A 17124-nucleotide genomic window follows, 5' to 3' on the forward strand; every position below is an offset into this window, starting at 1 on the left:
CCAGAATCTGGCGGTGAAATAAGGATCAGGATCACTGATAATAGATAATGGGTATTAATGGGGGGGTAAATAGGTATCACTGGAGGTTATTCCAGGTGTCTTTAGAGAAGTCAGTGACCTTCATCGGTATGAGTCATGTGTATCCAGAAAGCCTATCCAAAGCTACCAAAGATAATGTCAAATCTAGCAGACTTGTTGAATAGTCCTGCGAGATCAATGGTATAGGATTCGAATATTTTACAATGTAACTGAAGGGTCTATGCTTTTCATTCAGGGAGTAGGGTTCGTTCCTTATTTACCTAGCAGAGTTTACATTGTTTGACAACATCGCAGAAATCCTTTCGCATTTCAGGCTAGTAAACATATTCTGATGCATATTGGAGGTTACCGTTCACACTATTGTGTCCTTTGTTGCAGACTTCGGTAATGACATATTCCCTAGTGGTTATTCCATTGAACATATCACCTGTTGAAATGTATAGGCAATGTTCACCATAACGGGTACTGGTATAGACCATTCTATTGGATATATTGTAGGAGATGAGATCTCCCTGTCTGGAGCTCTCCATAGCTTTGAAATAAATTGGATCATAGCAGTATCCTGCTATCATCTAGCTTTGGAAAGAGGAGGTTAATTCCTCTGTAGTTGATCTAACTTCTCATTCATCCTCAATGAGGGATCCTCTTGTCAGTTCGATAGGGTCTTCCTCTTCTTCAAAGGTTTCATAGAGCTGTCAGTGATGCTCCGGCCTCATGGAAGACATGACTGAAACAATAGTTTCATTTTTGTATACTCGTAAGGGTCCACTATATAGTAATCATGAATTGATTATAGAGGGAGAGGATAGGGGTGCTGACTGCAGAGAGTGTAGGTAAGATATTGCATGCACGTAGGCTGCTGCTTGTTCATGTTCTTCAAGACCTTGGTGTCATCTTGGGGCGGGATTCAGGGTAAGGGGAGGTTGGATCAATCTATCATTAACTGCATCCATCATCTCTTCTGCTCCTTCTGCAGTATCGAAGCTGGTGTTTTTGGAATTATCAGCAGACATATAGTACGGTCACTGGTATCTGTTGCTGAATTTAATTTCAGTCTGGTGAAAGGAGCAGGTATCAAGGTAACAGTGGAACCAGTGGAGTCTGCTTTATTCAAGCTCGTGAGTAAGTATACTGCGGAGGGTGCAATCATCTTTCTACTCGTCACCAATATCTTTTCGTCATTGTGTTCTAGCAGCTCTATCCATGGTGTAAGAGAAAGGATTGGAGGGAGAGGCAGTACTGATGGTAGTCAATGATTGTTCTTGTTCATAGGAGGTGTCGTCAGAACTATCTTCGCTTTATTTGGCATGGTCATAAACAAGAGAAGAGTCTGTGAGATCTTGGTTCTCATATAGGCGGGAGAGAGCATCAGCTAAATAGTTGGTTCTTCCAGGGGTTTAGATGATTTTTGCATCATATTTGCTGATTTCTCCTATCCATCATGTTCTTCTTCTTCCAGTGACCTTTTCTGTCTTAAGATTAGTGAGAGGTTGGTGTTGAGTAACAATGGTGAAGGTATTGCCCATCAGGATGTAGTTGAAAGCAGTAAGAGCATCAATCACTGTAAGGACTTCCTTGTCAGTGGGTCCATAGTTCATCTGTAAATTAGTAAACATCCTGCTGTGTAATACTGCCGGGCTTGCCATTTCATGTAAAGCTCCTTGTCCAACTCATGCTCCAACTCCAATATCTGATTCATCAGTATTCAGTCTTATCAGGTCAAGTTTACTGTAGTTGATAGACTGTATAATGTTGGCATTCTTAATCAATTTCTTAATATTGGTAAAGGCTTGGTCATGACTGTGGGTCCAGACAAATTCCACATTACCAGTAAGGTCTGTGAGCAGTGCTGTCACAGTGGAGTGGTGTGGTAAAAACTGGGCGATATAGTTGACTAGCCCTAAGAATCACATGAGTTCTTTTTGATTTTGGGGTGTTGTCCATTCTGTTAAACAGGATATCTTTCCAGAGGCTAAATGTATTCTTTCGTCATCTATTACATGTGGCAGGATATCGAGTTTGTCAGCAAACAGGATTAACCTATTTCCACTAGTGTAGCACTTAGCTTTCCTTAGTCTAGTACAAACCAAACCTATATGATATGCATCTTCCTCTTCTGAGTTTGAGAAGATGACGATATCATCGATGTAAACCCATACAAAATGGTGCAGATATTCGCTTAACAGGTTTTCCATAATGTGCATAAATGTGACGGGCGCATCTATATTACCTTGTAATATAACTCGGCTAATAAAACTTCCAAAGGGTGTTTTGAAACTGTTATAGCATTCGCTTTCTGGATCTAACCTTGTCTGAAAACAGGCATCGCTTAGGTCAATCTTGCTTTAGAATCTAGCCTGTCCAACTGTATTCAGAATTTGAGTTTGGTTTGCGATAGCAGAGCTGTCCATAACCGTGCTTTCATTTCGTAGTTTGAAGTCAACCCAGGGGCAGATTCTTTTGCCATCCACTTTGGATTGGACAAACATATGTGCAGTACCTGGTGCTTCTGCTCGGTAGATGACTCCTCTTCTTTGTTGTTAGTTTATCTAGTCACATAGTGGGTTTTTGTATGTGTTAGGGATAGAGTAAGTAGGTTGGTTCTTAAGATTAGAGGGGTCTCGAAGGCCAATGTGGTGGTTCACTTCCCTCATAGGCGGTAGTTCTTCAGGAATCTGATCAGAGCAAACATCAGTGTACTCATCTAATAGGTGTTGGGTAGCTGCTTCACAGACTGCGGCTCAGTACTCTCCCCTTGTTGGTTTGCGTGAGACTCTGACCTTCTAACCTGGGATATCGATAGTTGATTCCCCACATCTCATTATAGCTTTATGGCAGTTCAGGAATGGCATCCCTATCAAAGCATCATATTTGGCAAGGTTTCCAACTAGCATTTCCTGAGGGGGTAGGATGGCGGTGCCAAGCGGGATAGTTGCGATACAAGTTTCATAGCTGGTGGATCGTGATTCTTTTGCTGCCATATTGACTAGTATGGGCTGGTTAAGGTCTAGAGTTCGGAGTCCAGGGACAGAAACAAAGGCATTGCTGATTATATCATTTCCAATCGCACTGTTGTCAAATAGGACTCGAGCCTTCTTGCCATTGATCAGAATAGTGCCTTCTAGGGTGGTGTGTACTTTAAATATAACTGGAGGCTGAACACTGTTACATTCCACATCGATATATCCGATATAGATCTCCTCATATTCACTGCATTGGGTATCATCACTATCCCTCTCAATATTATGGGCCGATGCCTCTTGCTTAATCGACTTTTCTTTTCCTTTCCTCGTAGAACAGTTCTTTGCCATGTGTCCTGTTTTTCTGCATTTAAAGCATTCTCCTTTCTGTCGTCTCGATCCTTGGGAGAATTTTGTTTTCTTTTTGAAAACCTGTTGGGTATCTTCTTCAGAGTTGTTTGAGAGCTTTTGTCGTGGTAGCCTATTACTGCTAGAGGATATCTGTATCTTGTATGCCTTGGTTTCATGGAGGCTGGCATCTTTTTGTTCTGCCCTTGCAACTTTCATTGCAATATCATCGTCATCTTCCTCAAGTGGCTCTACCTCTCGCCAGAGGGTAGGGTGCATGGTATCATAGAATTATTACTTAAGAATGTTGTTGGAGATGCTTCCCTTCTTCATTTGGTCTATATACATCAGGAGATCTGTAGCTACATCTGTGATTCATTTGACATGCACTTCATTAACTTGGTGGAGCTGGTTGAATTTGTTGTATATGAGGTCATTTATGATAGAGGATTGGAATCGGCTTTTTAGGTAATCAAGAATAGTGGATCCTCTCAATCTTACATTTCTGCTGTATTTCTTATAGCATTGGTGATATGCATCAGTTGCTTTTCCTTCACAGAATGATCCAATATATAGTCCAGATGTAGGGTCGTCCACATCTTTCCCTTGTAGGAGGAAGTAGTGTGTGAGTTCAGTTGCCCACCAATCAAAAGCTTCAGGTTTTAGGTCTTTTCTTTCTCCTGTGAACTTCACTAAGAAGTGGAGTTTGAACTTAGAGGATTCAAATTCACCGAGTACTTCCTCTTCTTCAGGCCAAGCCCAAGATTTGCCTCCTCCTGAAGGCCCTCCTCCTGTACTAGCCATATCTGATTCGCTATTGGATTTGGGGTCAATGGAAGGTTCAAAGAAAGGTTTCTTTGCTGGTGTAGAAAAGAATTCTCCTAGAGGTTGTGTGTCTTCCGTGTTTGCAGGTTCTCCCACCTCCTTAGCAGAGTGCCACAGTAGTTGCTTTCTTGTAAAGTCTTGTTGTGGGATTTGCTTCCCACTCCTGGTTGTCAAAGACTCTATGTTCATTGTTAAGATGAAGCTCAATGTGCCGTAATTCTGCAGCTTCTCTCCACTAGCCTTCTGAGGTAACTGTCGATAGGTTTATCTGGCCTAAATCCGGAGACAGGTTCTTAACCACTTGTTGAGGTTAAAGAAATATAATGTATTCACAAGATACTAGTCACAGTATCGGTAAATGGTACAATAGTTGGCAGGTAGTCTGCTCTACCAGAGAGGAGGCGAGAGCAGAATACTAAAGGAGATTTCGAAGGTGTACTGAGAAACAAAGAAATAACTATTCAATCAAGTATATTGAAATACTGTCTGTCGAATTCTGTCTTTTCTATTGTGCAATCAGGTGGTCTTTAAATACACAAATCTGTTCATGTGTAGCATGAACGAAACTAAACAATGGTATCAATCAATATACTTTGGTAAAACTAATTAAGTATCAAAACGATACTTAAAACAAAACATAAAACAAAACTAAGTATCAAAGTAATACTTAAAATAAAACATAAAACAAAACTAAATATCAAACAATAGTTAAAACAAACCAAGTATCAAAGCAATACTTAAAACAAAACATAAAAGAAAACTAATAACCGAGTACGATCTTGCCGACAAAATTCGTGGCCCCCTTCCCTCCAATGCCAAGCATCGCACATTCCAACCACCATGATAGAGCCCCCTATAACATCGGTCAAAACAGCACCTGGAGGTGAATGGACTACACTAGTCCTTACGAGAGTTCTTAAGCTTTGTGAGTCTGGAATGTCAAAGCATGAAGTTAAGCGACACACCGGTATACCGCTACCGACGATTCAGCGGTGCATTAAAAGCCTACATCAGCGCAGGCCTCATACTCGATCCAGTCGGCCATGCAGACTTACAAAGCATGATATCAACCATTTGATATCTCTGCTCAGATGGAACTGGGAGGGGAGGAGACTTTGCTGGGCGAAATTGGAATAACAGGCAGGATTGTCGGTATCTGGACGTACAGTCCAGCGTGCACTTGAGTTGGAAGGCTATACACGTTATAAGGCTTGTAGGAAGCCATTTATCGGTCAGGAAGCTCAGAAGGAGAGACTCAGTTATGTGACTAAACATGCTGATAAGTCAAAGGCATGGTGGCGGCAACATATCTATTCTGACGAGTCAACCTTTGATACCTCTCGCCGAGGTTCTGATTGGGTCACCAGACTCCCTACTGCACGCTACTATAAGAATTGTATCCAATTTTCCTTTACTAGTAGCTGGGCATCAGAAGCCATATGGGGTGCAATAAGCCATGATTGGAAGTCACCTTTGGTCTTGCTTTCAAGAGACAGGCAAGCGTGGAATCACTATGAAAGACTACTTAGAACAAACTCTTCAGCCAATCGTGGGTCCTGCAGTTAGTGGTTCGGTAGAGGGCTACTCTGTTACTCCAGAAGCAGAGTTCATTGAAGATCAGGCACCATGGCATGGGACGAAAAGGATCTTGTAGAGCCCAAGAAGGAGTTAGGCATTCCGCTACATGAACGACCCTCTGCTGCAGCGGACCTCAATCCGATAGAGAATGTATGGAAGATTCTCGAACAGCACATCAAGGCATGAAGACACTTTCCCGGAACCTATCGTGAAATGCATAATGCAATTCAGGAGGAATGGGATCGACTGAAACCATCAGAGTAGAATCAATTGATTGATACCATGCCAGATAGGTTGAAACAATGTAGGGAGCGGAGAGGTATGCAAACAAAATTTTAATTTTCTTTACTATGTAATGTATTACATACTATATAATGGTATTCAAATTCTCTGTTTTTCTATTTTATTATTGTGATCGTTCATATGTCGTTAGTGGTGAGGGGCCATGAATTTTGTCACCAAGATCATACCTGTACCAGGTACACCCCTCCTACTGTATTCAGAATCTTAGTTTGATTTGGGATAGCGGAACTGTCTATAACCGTGTTCTCATTCCATAGTTTGAGGCCAACTAAGGGGCGGATTCTTTCTCCATCTGCTTTGAGTTAAACAAAGATAGATGGAGTACCTGGTGCTTCCACTCAGCTGATGGCTCCTCTTCTCTATTGCTGGTTTACCCAGTCACATAATTCGTTTTTTTATGAGTAACAAATAGACTAAGTTGGTTTGTTTTATAGATTAGAGAGATTCTGGAGGCAGATATGGTGGTTGACTTCTCTCATGTATGGTAGTTTCTCCGGAATTTGATCAGGAAATACATCAGAGGATTCATCCAACAAGCATTAGGCAGTTGCTTCACAGACTGTGGTATGGTATTCTCCACTTGTTGGTTTGCATGAGACTCTGACCTTCTGGTCTGGCAAATCAATAGTAGACTCTCCACATCTAATTATAGCCTTATAGCAGTTTAGGAATGGCATCCCAATCAGGACATCATATTTGGCTAAGTTTCCTACCAACATCTCTTGAAGGAGTAGGGTAGAGGAAACAAGCCAGACAGTTGCGCTACAAGTCTTGTAGCTTGTGGATCATAATCCCTTTACTGCTATATTGACTAGTATAGGCTAGCTAAGGTCTCAGATTGGGAGTCCATAGATAGAGACAAAAGCAGTGCTAATTATGTATCTTCCAATTGCGCCAATATCAAGCAAAATACAGGCCTGTTGTCCATTGATTAAGATAGTACCTTCAAACGTGGTATGAGGTTTGAAGATAACAGGTGGTCAGATACTGTTGCATTCCACATCGATATATCCAATGTAGATTTCCTCATATTCAATGGATTAGGCATTGTCACTATCACCTTCGATGTTATTTGCAGATGCCTCTTATCTGACAGCTTTTCTATTTCCTTTCTTGGTAGGGTAATTCTTTGCCATGTGTCCTGTTTTTTCGCATTCAAAGTATTCACCCTTCTGGGATAGTTAATTTATTGGCGGATATTGTTTTCTTCTTAAAAACCTGTAATGTTTCTTCTTCAGAATTGTTAGGGGGCTTGTATTGAGATTATCTATTATTGCTGGAGGATGACTGAGTTTTGTATGCCTTAGTTTCATGGAGTATAGCATCCTTTCATTCAGCCTTTTTTATTATGGTTCCAATGTCATCATCAACTTCTTCTAGTAGTTCTACTTCTTGTGGGAGGATAGGATACATGGCATCATAGAATCATCACTTCAGGATATAACCAGAGATGCTTTCTTTCTTCATTCAATCTCTATACATTAAGAGGTCTGTGGCTACTTATGTGATCCTTTTTACATGCATTCCATTGACTTGCTGAAGTTCATTTAATTTCCGATATAAGAGGTTGTTTGTGATGGAGGATTGGAAACAATCTTTAAGGTATTCGAGTACTGTTGTTAATCTTAGCTTTAGGTTTGCACCATATTTCTTATGGCATTAGTGGTAGGCGTCCATTTCATTTCCTTCACAGAATGGTGTTAAGTAAAGTCCAGATGCAGGTATTTCTACATCTACTTTCTTCAACAGGAGGTAGTGAGAAATTGTTGTTGCCCATCAATCAAATGCTTTGGGTTTGAGGTCTTTCCCTTCTCTTCTGAGCTGGGAGGGTAGGTGGAACTTGAGTCTGGGTATGACAGGTATTTCAAGGTCCTCTTCTTTTTTGGGTCTTACCATTGATTTTCTGCCTCCAGAAGGTCCTCCTCCAGTACTAGCCATATCTGATTCACTACAAGACTCTGAGTCCGTCGGGAGTTTGAAAGTAGATTTCTTTGTAGTCATAGGAGGGAACTCTCCAGGAGGATTGCGGGGCTTTCGTGTTTGCTGGTTTTTCTAGGTTCTTTACCAAAACATTAGGGTTCTTTTGTTCCTGAAAGATCTTTCTATGGGATCCACTTCCCACTTCTGGTCATCAATGACTCTATGTTGGTATTGAGACGAAGTTAAATATACCGTGATTCTGACGCTTCAGTCGACTAGAGTTCTGAGGTAGATGTCGACAGGTTGATTAGGCTTAAATCTGGCGATAAGTTCTTAACCACTTACTGACGTTAAAACAAAAGTAACGTATATGCAAGGTGCTAGTCACATTATCAGTAATACTTATGATAGTGGGCAGGTAGCCTGCTCTATCAGAGAGGAGACAAGAGCCGAGAACTAGAGGAGACTTCAAGAGTGTACTGAGAAAATAAAGAAATAACTATTCAACCAAGCATATTGAAATAATGTCTATCGAAGTCTTCCTTTTCCATCATAGAATCAGGTAGTCTTTTAAATATACAAATCTGTTCATGTCTAGCATGAATGAAACTAATCAAAGGTATCAAGTGATATATTTTGGCAAAATAACTGACGTATCAAAATGATACTTAAAACAAAACATAAAATAAAATCAAGTATCCAAGAAATACTTAAAACAAAATATCAAACAAAAATAAGTATGAAACAATACTTAAAACAAACTAAGTATCAAAGTAATACTTAAAGCAAAACATAAAACAAAACCAAGTATCAAACGATACTTAAAAGAAACAAACTATCAAAATAATACTTAAAAGAAAACATAAAACAAAACTAATAACCTGGTACCCATACCGGTTATACATATGACTGCCATTTTGACTGGGTCAACTTTGACTTCACTTGGATTGATAATATATCCGAGGTATTCAGTATCTTCCTTATGGAATTCGCATTTCATGGGTTTGATATTTCTTCCTAATTCTTGTATTTCACCCACAATGTTGCTAACCTTCTTCTGATATTGTTGCATGTTTTCTGAATAGATGAGTATATCATCTAGGTAAACGATGTAACATATGTCAAGGTACTTGTTGAGTACTTGGTTGTTCCATCTTTGGAATGAAGCTGTTACATCGGTTAGCACGAAGGGCGTGACTTGGTATTCGAACATTCTATCTCTTAAAGCGAATGTGGTCTTCCATTTGTCTTCTGCTTTGATTCAGGTATGATAGTCTGCATCCTTGATATTAAGTTTGGTGAAGTATTTTGCAGATTGTATTCTGTCCAATGCTTCTCTAATCAAGGAAAGCTGATATCAATTCTTCTTGTAAACGGAATTGAGTTCTCTGTAGTTGAGACAGAGTCTCATCTTTCCATCCTTCTTCTTGATGAATAGTATAGTAGATTCTCCTGCTGTAAAGCAGTCTCTAATCCATCCTCTTTTGAGGTTTTGCTCAATGTACTTTCTAAGTTCTTCAAGTTCTGCCTCCTCTAGTTGGTATGGTTTCTTGTAGAAAATTTCTTTTAATTTTCCTATTTTTTCATCCTTGTCTAGCTAAATCTCATAGCCGATTCTTGGTCTTCAAGTGGAAGCCCTATACCTTCCTCTTTCTGGAATAGGTTCATGAATTAATAGTATTATTTTACAATTAATTCTTTCCATCCCTTTTTGCTTTGGTATTTCCTATCTTGGATTGCTAGCTCAGTACTGATATTGATTTTTGCTAGGACTGTACTTTTGTCTTCATATGTCTATTTTAGAACTCCTGTGATATCTTCTCTTAAATAGTACTGTCAGAAGGTGTAACGATCCCTCTCTGGATAGTTAATGCTTGGCAACGGGGAAAGATACTTCTCTTCCTCTCTTCTTCTTATCTTGGTCTTACGATAGCTCTAGGCCTCTGCCTACGTTACCGATAGTACAAGACCCTTGTCTTTTACCAGGAACGCCTATCGTAAGCTTTCTCTAACTCTTCTGGGTAAAGCGCCTTCTTTGGCGTAACGATAATGTCGCAATAAAGATAAAGATCGTAAAGGTGTTTTACATTTGTTAAAGTAATAATTAGGAAAAGTACTTAGAACAAAGTGTGAAGAAAGTATCTTCCTCTGCTGCATCGGCCTCCTTATATAGTGTTCTTCCCACCTTTAGTCATGTGACCTAAAGTGGTCACAGGTGCGACACTAAATCATAGCAAACTAGTCATATGACCAAAGTGATCACATGCACAAAACCCATGACCTCGTAGGGAGGTCATGTGCAAAAACTCATAAACTGTAATGATCCCCTTTCAGATAGTTAGTTCTTGGCGACGGGGAACGATACTTACCTTTTCTTTCCCTCTCTTTCCTCGTCTTATGATAGCTCTGGGTCTCTACCTATGTTACCGGTAGTACAAGACCTTTGTCTTCTATCGGATATAGCTGTCGTAAGCTTTCTCTAACTCATCTTCGTAACGAGTGCTTCTTGGCGTAATGATAATGTTGCAATAAGGATAAAGATCGTAAAGGTGTTTTATGTTCATTAACGTAATATGTAGGAAAAGTACTTAGAACAAAGCGTGAAGAACCTATCTTCCTTGGCCGCATTGGCGTCCTTATATAGTGTTCTTCCCGCCTTTAATCAGGTGACCTAAAGTGGTCACATGTGCAAAACCAAATCAAAACAAACTAGTGATGTGACCAAAGTGATCACATGCTCAAAACCCATGACCTTATAGCGAGGTCATGTGCAAAACTCATAAACCAATCATAACGCAATAAATAAGTCATATGACTCGACTGAGTCATATGCACGAAACCCATAACATCATAATGAGGTCACGTGCGTAACATAAATCATATGTGCAAGGGTTGCCCGTAAGGCATACTCGTAAGGCATACGCGTCCGGCGCATGTCCCATGACTCATACTCGAGCCATGTGCGAAAGCATCACAAATCCCACACATAACTAATCATACAACCCGAATAGGTTATATGCGTGGAACAATAACATACCTGTGACTCATAACCATGTGTCACGTGAAAACCCTTTCCTCACTAAGCCACGTTCGTGACATTAGCTCCCCTCCTCCAAAGCCTGAGTCTCATCAGGCTTTTTCTCCCAGTTTCCATAGTTCCCGTCCTGCCAAGCGCATGGTCCTTCTGAGCTTTTGGAACTTTTCTTCTGCGGTCCTCCATCTGACCCTTACCAATTCCAGAGTCAGATTCGCCATCTCGATCGTTTGCCGCTGGTTGTCGTTCAGCTGTCTAAGCTCCGCGATCGTTTTATCGTTTGCCGAAATTGCGGCCTCGGCTTGGCCCTGTTGTTCACGGAGTCCCCAGATCTGCCTGTGTAGGCTCCTGACATCCGGTTCCGTGTCTGCCGAGGAGTTTTGGGCCCCTCCCTCCTTGGACCGCGTCCTCGCGGCCCATGCCTTTCTGGCATCTTCTCCTTCCAACTCTTTTCGGCTTCCATCTTTCTGCGGGTAAAATCCCGCAGATATTTTTTGTGCCCTGTGCATCCTGCACCTATTTCTGAAGCATTGTTGCCAATGCTTTTGAACGTGATCCGGGCGGGGGCCACGCTTCCGACATTCCCTGGGGAACCATCCCGACCCTTCTTTGTCGCCAAAGTGTGTTTGGCAACCGTCATCGTAGCATACGGTCCATGACATTGCGTTATGCTGTGCTTGTTTTTCCCTTTCCTTGAGTTCTTCGTCGGTTGGCCCCATGAATGAGTATTCGGGGCTGGTGGGTGTAGTTTGGCGTGGGCTATCGCCCCAGCCCTTGTGTTGCTGCAATGGCGCGGGAGTCTTTCCCTCGCTTTTGTCTAGGTTGAACATGATCGTCACCTGGGCCGAACTTGCCTGGGTATCGCTGGTGGAAGATTGAGATGGCATCTTGTACGTTTTCGAAGTTGTGTGCGAAGTACCAAGTTTTATCGTGTTCAGGAGAATATCCTGTCCACTTGGCTCGGGATTGGAGGTGACCGTGGAAGAAGCGGGAATCGACTATTTCGTCGAGCTCGTATTCTGGTTCTCCGTCGAGTTCGATCGGAGGAGGAGGAATAACTATTTGTGAGGGAAATTTATTGTCGTGTAATTCGAGGAGTGAGATGTGGAATGTATTGTGTATTCGCATTGAGGGGGTAAGGTCGAGTTTATAAGCTCAGCTGCCCACATTTTTCAATATCCTGAAGGGTCCAATTTTCGTATAGTCCAGTTTCTTTGATGGTCGTATTGTATGGATATTGCGTGGTATTAGCCATACCATGTTTCCTGGTTGTATGTTTGGATCCGGTCTGCGGTGCTTATCACATTGTTCTTTTTGCCGTTGTTGGGCTTGACTCATTTCGTATTGTAAGGTTTCGTGTAGTTTTCCCATATCCGCTTTCTCCGGTATCACATCATTAATCGTATGATATGTGGTCTGACTTTGTGGATGTTGTCCGTAATTCGCGAAGAAGGGTGTCGTGCCAATTGTTTCTTGCTTTCCATTGTTGTATGCGAATTCGGCCATCGATAACAGCTTGTACCAATCATCTTGCTGATAGTTGACATAGGTCCTTAAGTATTGTTCGAGTATCGTATTTACCCGTTCCGTTTGTCCATCTGTTGGTGGGTAGAACGCTGTGCTCATTCTGTTTTGTATTCCCATTTCTCCAGTTACTTTCTTCCATAGTCCTGATGTGAATAGTGTTCCTCGATCGGTAATGATATTCTTTGGGAGGCCGTGAAGTCGAAAGACCTCTCGGAAGAATGTTTGTATAAAATCCCTTGTGTTGATGTCCTTTTTAACCGGAATGAAATGACTCATTTTGGTCAGGCGATCCACCATGACCAAGATGGTATCGCAATTTTCCGATGTTGGTAGGTCCGTGATGAAATCCATAGTAATTGTTTCCCATGGTTGTTTGGGGACTTCGTTTGATTTTAGTAATCCATATGGTACGTGTTTAGCCGTTTTCGTTCTTTGGCATTTGTCGCAGTTTTTGACATATCGTTTGACATCTTCGCGCAGTCCTGGCCAATAGAATGATCTCGTGATGAGTTCTGTGGTTTTAGCCGTTCCTCCGTGTCCTGCCATTCGGATATCATGGTGTTGTCGTATGATGTCTGTCCTTATCTCCTCTTCTTCTGAGATCCATTGTTTTCCATTGTACCACATATTTCCGTCCTTCTATTGGCATAACCCCAGTGCAATTCCTTTCATCTCCTTTTTTCCTTCTTCGAAGGCTTCTCTTATTGCCTGGATTGTTTTGTCTTTCTCGTTTGCGTCCTCAATTCCTCTTTCCTCCTTTGATGTGAATTGGATAACCTCCATGGCCTCGAAGTATGTTTTTGGTAATAGGGTCGATGTTTTTTGTTTGATCCTTTCGTCTTCTTTCGTTTGTGGTTTGTCGCTTGCAATCCTTGTGAGAGTATCTGGCTTTCCGCTCTCTTTTCCTGGTCGGTATTCGATTTTGAAGTTGTATTTGCTAAGGTGCTCCATCCATCTTATCTGGCAGTCGTTCAATTCTTTCGTGGTCGTGAACGGGACCAGGTTCTTGTGGTCGGTTAGAACTCGCACTAGATGGTCATTGTTTGAAATGTATCTCCTCCATTCTTTTAATGCTTGAACTATCGCTAATAGTTCTTTGTTTGCAACATCGTAGTTGCACTCTGCAGGGGTCATTGTCATGGATCGGTAAGACACTGGCCTCCATTTTCCATCATCGCATTTTTGCGATAGTATGCCTGAGCATACATATTTTGAGGCATCTGTTTCGATCATTGTCTTTCGGTTTGGGTCGAAATGAACCAGTATGGATGCTGATATTAGATGCGTTCGTATTGCATCATAAACTTTTTGTTCGTTTTCTCCCCATTCCCATTTCTTGTCTTTCTTCGTAAGGTTATAGAGTGGTTTTGCAAGCCTGCTAAATCCCTCTATGAACCTTCAATAAAAGTTACAGAATCCCATAAAGCACTGTACATCTGTTTTGTTGCTTGGTTTGGCCCAGTCCCAAATGGCTGCTGTTTTAACTGGGTCGACCTTGACCCCACTTCGATTGATGATAAATCCAAGGTATTCTGTTTCTTCCTTATGGAATTCGCATTTTGTTGGTTTGATCTTCATTCCTGATCCTTGTATTGCCACCATGATGTCGCTGATATCTTTTTGGTGTTGTAGTATGTTTTCCGAATATATGAGTACATCGTCCAGGTATACGATGCAACATATGTCGAGGTACTTATTAAGTATCCTGTTGATCCATCTCTGGAATGAAGCCGTTGCGTTGGTTAGCCCGAAAGGCATAACCAAGTATTCAAACATTCCGTATCTGGAGGCGAATGTAGTCTTCCATTCGTCTCCTGCCTTGATGTGTATATTGTGGTATGCGTCTTTGATGTCGAGTTTGGTGAAATATTTTGCTAATCGTAGTCTGTCCAGTGCTTCCCCAATCAAGGATAGTGGATATCGGTCTTTCTTGGTAACCGAATTGAGGGCCCTGTAGTCCTCACAGAGTCTCATCTTTCCGTCTTTCTTTTTGACGAATAGTATGGGAGATCCTCCTGACGCGAAAGAGTCTCGGATCCATCCTCTTTTTAGGTTTTGTTCGATATACTTCCTAAGTTCTTTGAGCTCCGCTTCTCCTAGGGGGTATAACTTCTTATAGGGAATTTCTTTTGTTTTTCCCATTTTTTCGTCTTTGTCCAACTGAATTTCGTGGTCGATTCCTGGTCTTCGTGGTGGTAGCTCCATAGCTTCCTCTTCTTGGAATAGATTTGTGAATTGGTGATATTCTTTTGGAACCAATTCTCTCCATCCCTTTTTGCTTTGGTATTTCTTGTCCTGGATTGCTAGTTCTGTACTGATATTGATTTTTGCTAGAAATGCTTTCTCGTCTTTGTATGTCCATTTGAGAATTCCTGTTGTATCTCCTCTTCGATAATATCGTCCACAGGCTTTTGCTGGGATCTCTTTGATCTCAATTATTTTTGTTGTATCGTGCTGGTTTTGGTCCGTACTTCCAAATCCCTTGTTTCCTCTCATGGTTTCTTCCAGTTGATCTACTTCATAGAGATCCTCTTGGTTGATTTTTTCGATTATCAACTGAGCGATTCGATCGCCTTTCTGGACTTGGTAGTCCTCTTGAGCTAGGTTGCCCAGGACCACTTTGATTTCACCAGTATAGTCGACGTCGATCACTCCTGCCATAGTCATGAGTCGGTGTTTGACTGCTAGACCACTGCAGGGTGCTATTCGTCCATAGGTGCCTTCGGGGAGTCCAATTGCTATTCCCGTTGCTATCGTTGCCTCCCCGTTGGCTGGTATCTTGATTCCTTCGTTGGCATATAGGTCGTGTCCTGCTGCCCCTTTGGAACCCTTGGTAGGCACTTTTGCCTCTTGGTCCAGTCTTTGTATCAGGACCCTTTTGTCTTGCCTCATCTCGGCAAACTTTGCATGCAAAGTTTCTTCTTCCGCTTCTCGTATTGGTGTGAAGTAGACTACAGGTGAACTGTTGAGACATTGTGTCGCACATAGTTCACCTGTAAACGTCATCTTGTTCTCGTTCCAATCTATCGTTGGATTATGCTTCCGTAACCATGGTATTCCTAGGACTATCTCATGGTTCTTTAGATCTGCCACTTGAAAGGTTGCCGTTTCCCTATGGCTGTCAATGTCCATCGGTACTGTCGCCGTATGGGTTATAGGACCCATAGTGCTTGCCTTTCCATCCGCTAGGTAGACTTGTCTTGCTTTCTTCGCTTGTTTGGTGTAGAGGCCGTATTTGTCGTATATTTCTTTGTCGATGAAGTCTTCAGTGGCCCCCGAGTCGAGCATTGCATATATTGTTGTTTCTTCTCTTTCTCTGTTGTATGTCTTCGTTTTGATCATCACATGATCTCCATCTCCTTGTCCTCTTTGCGTGTGAAGTGCCGTGTAGTAGTTTGTTAATTTGATGGGTTTCCCAGGTCCACATCTTGGGTCTCCCAGACCACCGTTTACTGGGGACCCTCTTCGTTTTCCGCCGGTGAATCCTCTGCTATCATTTCGCCGATGTTGCTTCTTTTCTGATTTTGGAAACGATTATTTCCAGTAGCTCTGTTTCCCTGGTATCCGTTGTCCAGTCGGCTTCTGCATTCTTGTATCCGATGCCCTGCTTTTCCACACCTTAGGCATAGTTTCCCATTCATTCTTCTGGCGTATTCTTCCTTAGACAGATTCAGAGCAGGCCCTGCTCTTGATTTGTCCAATTCCATTGGTTCGCCTGGTGGTAATGCTTGACTTTCTCCTCGAGGTGCTTGCGGTTTGAAGGTCCCGTCCACATTCCTGGATGATTGGCCCACCCTATGTGCTATAGTATTTTCCGAGTTGCTCTGAACCATGTTTAATTTGCTTTCTTTGTCGATTGCCCATCTTGCAAATCGTTCGGCTGTCATATAGCGCTGGTCAGAGATTCCCCATGCCTCTCAGAGTCTCTCGCTGCAGTTTCTCAGGAGGATGATGTAGAGAGTCGTATCATCAAACTCGGCCTCGTATTCCAACAGTCGACATTCGTTCCAGTATGCTGAGAATGTTTGTTTTCCTTGCTAGAGCTTTTCTAGCTTTCGTCTTGCTGTTTCTTTGGCGTTGGGGTCTCCAAATTGTTCAAAGAGTGTCGCCTTGAACTCTTCGTACGTGACCCATTCCCTCTGTTTCCTTCCATCTTGGAAGGGCATGATCCATTGTCCCGCGAGTCCTCTGAGTAGAGATTCCACATATGGAATCTTAATTTCATTATGGTGATCTCCGTATCCCTTAACTGCAAAGTATCCCTCGTATTGCACTAAGAATATTCGTAGCTTATCTTCGGCTCCTTCGTATGTGTCGGGCTCCTTTGCTTTTGGTCGTTGGACATTTCCTTGCCCTGTATTTCGTGTGGCTGCAAGAAATGCCTGAAACTGATTTTCAGTCATTCCAAGTATGCTAGTTCCTGGTGCCGGAGCGGCTGGGGCTGGTGGCCCCGGTACTGCGGATCCCGACATTCTCTCGGGTCGTGGCGTTTCAGCAGGAGAGCTATCGACTGGTGATCCTTTCTCTGGGGTTACTGGGCTTGCTGCTCTCGAGGGCTCTGCTGAGACGAGATCTAGGGCGTCGCTGAAT

This window comes from Tuber melanosporum (assembly GCF_000151645.1).
Source record: "Tuber melanosporum whole genome shotgun sequence assembly, scaffold_29, strain Mel28".
Lineage (NCBI taxonomy): Eukaryota > Fungi > Ascomycota > Pezizomycetes > Pezizales > Tuberaceae > Tuber > Tuber melanosporum.